This window comes from Octodon degus, unplaced genomic scaffold (genome assembly GCF_000260255.1).
Source record: "Octodon degus isolate 3935 unplaced genomic scaffold, OctDeg1.0 scaffold00353, whole genome shotgun sequence".
Lineage (NCBI taxonomy): Eukaryota > Metazoa > Chordata > Mammalia > Rodentia > Octodontidae > Octodon > Octodon degus.
In genome coordinates, this window is record NW_004524929.1 from 234,768 (window position 1) to 239,571 (window position 4,804).

General features: G+C 38.8%; 1 pseudogene; it reads right to left on the reverse strand.

Annotated features, from left to right (window-relative positions):
• Positions 1-3,696: 3,696 nt before the first annotated feature.
• Positions 3,697-4,098, reverse strand: LOC101585596 (annotated as a pseudogene).
• Positions 4,099-4,804: the final 706 nt, after the last annotated feature.

Consider the following 4,804-nt stretch of genomic DNA (forward strand, 5'->3'; position numbering starts at 1 on the left):
ACACACACATAAATAAATAAATAAATAAATTAATTAATTAATTAAAAAAATTTAAATGGCAATGAATACCCACCTCTGACAAAACTAAACAAAAAAAGGGATACAAATAAAAGACCATTTTGTATCTGTATATACAAAATAGTTACGATACATATACAGCTACTTTTTCTTAATTCAATGAGAAGAAAGATTTGTACTAGTAGTGTTTGAACAGGATATCATATCTGCATCTTGTACTATGAATAACCAATAAGAAGATAACAATATACAATGTATTAATTTTTTTGCAATGTATTAATTATTGAAACTGTCCTATTAATAGGTTTTGAAACTGTCTCATTGCTATTTGTTTCTCAACAAAATTAATTAAAAAATGACAGCAAGAAAACACAAGAAAGACTACTACTGGACAAGACAAAAGGAATAAGAAGGAGGAGCTGTGTAAAGATAGGTAATGGGAGAGATGGATATATTCAAAATGTATGCATTGAAACACCCCCAGGGGCTGGGAAGATAGCTTAGTAGAATAAGTGCTTGCCTGGCAAGTGCAAAGTCCTGAGTTTAATCCCCAGTTCTGCCAAAAAATAAAAAGGAACACCCCCAAAATGTGAAACTCAGAGGAGGGCAGGGTGAGGGGAGAATGAATGGTAATGATGACCAAAGTGTGTTACATATATGGACAATTCTGCCAAAATGAAATCCTTTAATTTGTATGACCAATATGCACTAATGAAAGGATTTGAATAATCATCTTCATCTATAGATAAATTCATTTATCTAGTTTCCCATTTTGGGCCTATTTCAGTACATCCATTTTTATTATATCCATCTCTCCCATTACCCATCTTTACACAGCTCCTCCTTCTTATTCCTTTTGTCTTGTCCAGTAGTAGTCTTCCTTGTACTTTCTTGCTATCGTTTTTTTGATGCCACAGAATAAAACACACAATATTTGTCTATATCTAAGTTTAGCTTATTTTGCTCAATATAATGATTACTAGATCTATCAGTTTCCTATGAATGACAACATTTTGTTCTTTACAGATAAATTACTTTATTGTGTATACATACCACAGTATTTATGCATTTTCACATGAGTTAAACAGGTAACATCCAGTCCACTTTATTTTATTTTATTTTTATAATTTTATTGATAAACAAATAGCAATGAGACAGTTTCAAGTCAAATTGGTAGGACAGTTTCAATAATTAACACATTGCATACATCCTTCCTAGTGGTTAATTGCTGTTCAAGATGCGGACATGATATCCTATTTACAAACACCATTAGAACAAACCACTCTATTCATTAAGAGAATGTAACTATATATCTATCCTAACCGCTTTGAATACACTGATACAAAACGGACATTCATCGGTATACCCTTTTTTTGTTAAGTCCCGTTATTTGAATATTATAGGTGTGTAAACTCAGCAAAATATTCTAAAACAGTTCAGTAGCTCATAATCGTATTGGGTCTTTCACTTGACTGGCAATGTCAGAAATTGTTGACCTGAGTCCCCCACAGCTCAACATAACAGTATGGCTTTACTTCTTATATTTCATTTTTATACTTTTCTGCTGGATGGTTAAGACCAAGGTAAAGCAGGACCTATGCAACAAGAGTTGTAGCTTTTGGGTCTGATAAGGTCAGCCAAATCCTCTCAGGATTTATCCTGAGATCCTGTACCTCAGATTGTTTGTCAGTGTCAGCCATGTGGATGAGTCACGGCCATTGCTTGGCCAATGTGCTCTCTGTGAAAGCCTGAGAGAATGTTTTCTCTCCATATGACTCTCCTTAGGCACACTCTACATCATCGATCACTTTCCTCTTTGGCCCCATAACCTTCTTGATCAGAAAATTTGGGACACTACCGAGTTACATGACATTACAATACAAGTTCTCATATGTCCTGAGTCTTAATTGAGCTTGGAAGGCTAGGGCCAAAATGTTGGCTTTCCTTGCAGCCCTCCTTTTTCTCTAATTTTGGTCTGCAAACTTAGGTTGTTAACCATCCAGAAGACAAGCTTATTGTTATTACCATACAACTTAGGCTGTTAAGCTTAACCTCACTCTTTGTCTGCATATCAAACATCTTAGGCATAATATGGTACAGGTATTTTTCCTCAAGTATTGATATGTTGAATTTTAAGTCCCTACAGTATATGATAAAAAACATTTAAAAATTAGAATATATTTTTAAAATAAGCATAAAGAATTATATACTTCTCATGTTTACACATAAATCCAAAAATCTCACCATATACAACCTTGAAGCAGGACAGTCCCACAATATTCCTTTTCCTGTCTCTTGCTTTCATTCACCACCCCCTTCTTTTTGAACAACCATTTACCTAAGAGAGTTCATAGCAGCAACTGGCATGTCATGACAAGCAGCCCATACTCAGAAGATCAGAATGACAGGCACTCCAAATCCACCCCATTTTAAAGTTGGGTACTTAATGTGTAGATAAGCAACAAGTAATTTGTTTACAAATAATATCTTAGCATGAAAGAATGATAATAATAAACAGGGGCTGGGTATATAGCTCAGCAGTATAAGCACTTGCCTGCGAGCACAAGGTGCAGAGTTCAATCCCCAGTACTACAGGAAAAAAAGAATAATAAATAACACAAACCTTATTATAATGTATGTTGGAGGAATTTTTTTTTTTTTTTTTTGGTGGAACCGGGGATTGAACTCAGGCCCTTATGCTTGCCAGGGAAGCACTTATTCTACTGAGCCATCTCTCCGGCCCCCAGAGGAAATATTTTAGATACAGGAGAGTTTGGGTAGCCTCAAATCAAAGATGTAATATTGAGACAGAAAGATTCTGAGAAAATAGAAAATAATAAGAAATGTATTGAATATAAGAGTGTGATAAAAAGGAGACAAATAAATTATGAACTCTACTACCCATAAAAGAGGAAGAAGTGACTTTTTGAAGAAGTTATCACTTTCCTTAGTCTATGAAAGGACCACAGAGGATGATGTAGGTGTCAGCAGATGCTAAGAAATTGGTTAATGACAACAGATTCTATTGTTCTTTACTAGATAGATAGATAGATAGATAGATAGATAGATAGATAGATAGATGATAGATAGGAATATAGACATATGGAAAAACAGCCAGATAGCTAGATAGATTTGATTTGGTTGCTCAAATTTTATACCAAAGAAAAGCTTCATTATCCCCCTGTTGCTTGTTATGTCCCACACCAATCCAGCTCTATCTCTGAAATATATTCAGAGGCTTACAACCTACACTGCTCTACACAGGTCCAATAAATCCAGCATTACTTTGCACTTCTCCTACATGAATAATCTTCAATAGATCTCCCTGCTTCCATACAGTCCCCTTTTCTCAATCCAACAGCTAGTCATCCTTCTGATCAGGTCATTACTCTGTTCAAAGATTTCAATGGCTTCTGCTCCCATTCAGAAAGGAGACAGAGTGGCCTGCAATGGGCCTTTAAATTTGAAGATATGGCTGTACTTCCCCATCTCATTTCTCTGTTTTTTATCCTGCTTCAGTTTTATTTGTATAAAGAGTACAGGAGGACCCCAGACCCCTACAGATGGCACCCCGGGGGTCACACCAGTCCTTCTGTTTATACATCAGCAGATAAGAGGCTTTCACTGTGGAGCCTTCAAGGAGGCCTAGGTACCTTTGGGAGCCTGGGCTGGAGCAGAAGCTGGAGACTGGGCCTTGGCTGGAGCCTGGGCCTTTGGCCAGAAAGGCCTGCAACCCGTGGAAATATGGGCATGGATATGCTTCCCAAGCTTGGAGTGGGCAATATAGGCAAGTCGAGTGAGCCTGTGGTTTACTGCCTTCGGGATGATCTTGGGCTTGACCTCCTTGGGCTTGATGAGGGCCTTGATAGGCTTGGCACGTGTGCTCATGGCTTTGGCACTGTTTGCTTGCACCTTCTTGAAGCCCTTCTTGTTGTGCTTCTTGGCAAAATGCATGTTCATAAGGAAATTGGGATCCACTCCCTTCAGAGATTCGTATCTATGTAACCAAGGTTTCTTGATGCCATTTCTGTGCCATTTTCGGGACTGGTTGTGCATGGTGTGGTTCTTTGACTTGGCCATACCTGCACTGTAAGCTGCAGCTGCCAAGCACCCCATCTCATTTCTTGCACTTTCCGCCTCACTCCCTCCACTCAAGCCACATTGGCTTCATTGCTATTAATGAACACACTCAAACACTGTTGCAGACCCAGTCCTAGCCCAGGCCCATACAGGGTATAGAGGGTCTCACTATGTAGATCAGACTTGCAGTGATCCTCCTGTTCACTGCCTCCTAAGCGGAATTACAGGCAAGCACTACCATGCCCAGTCTTAGTCGCCATCTCAACGAGCCCTGGGGGTGGGTTTGGCATGGAAGGCCCAGGAATGGAACCCCCAGCCCCTGTGTCTGCCTAAGCAGGCATTTTAATCCACTGAGCTATCTGGCTGGCCCACTAGCAGTAATAATTTAGTGCTATAACTTGCTAAAGGTTCAGAGAATTCTTCTCTCCCACAGATTAATATTTGAGTCTATATTTGGGAGTGATGTCACATGCTTATAATCCCACATGTTTATAACCCCAGTACCCTGGGAGGCTAAGGCAGGAGGATTGAAAGTTCAAGCCCAGCCTGGGTAACTTATAAGTTAGAGAGACCTTCTCTTAAAATTAAAAAAAGGGGCTTGAGATGTAGTTCATTGAGAAATTCCTGGGTTCATGGCCAGTATTGGGGAAAAGGGGGGGTGGGGAATTATGGTGCCCTAAATTGTAATAACTGTTGTGTCAAATAA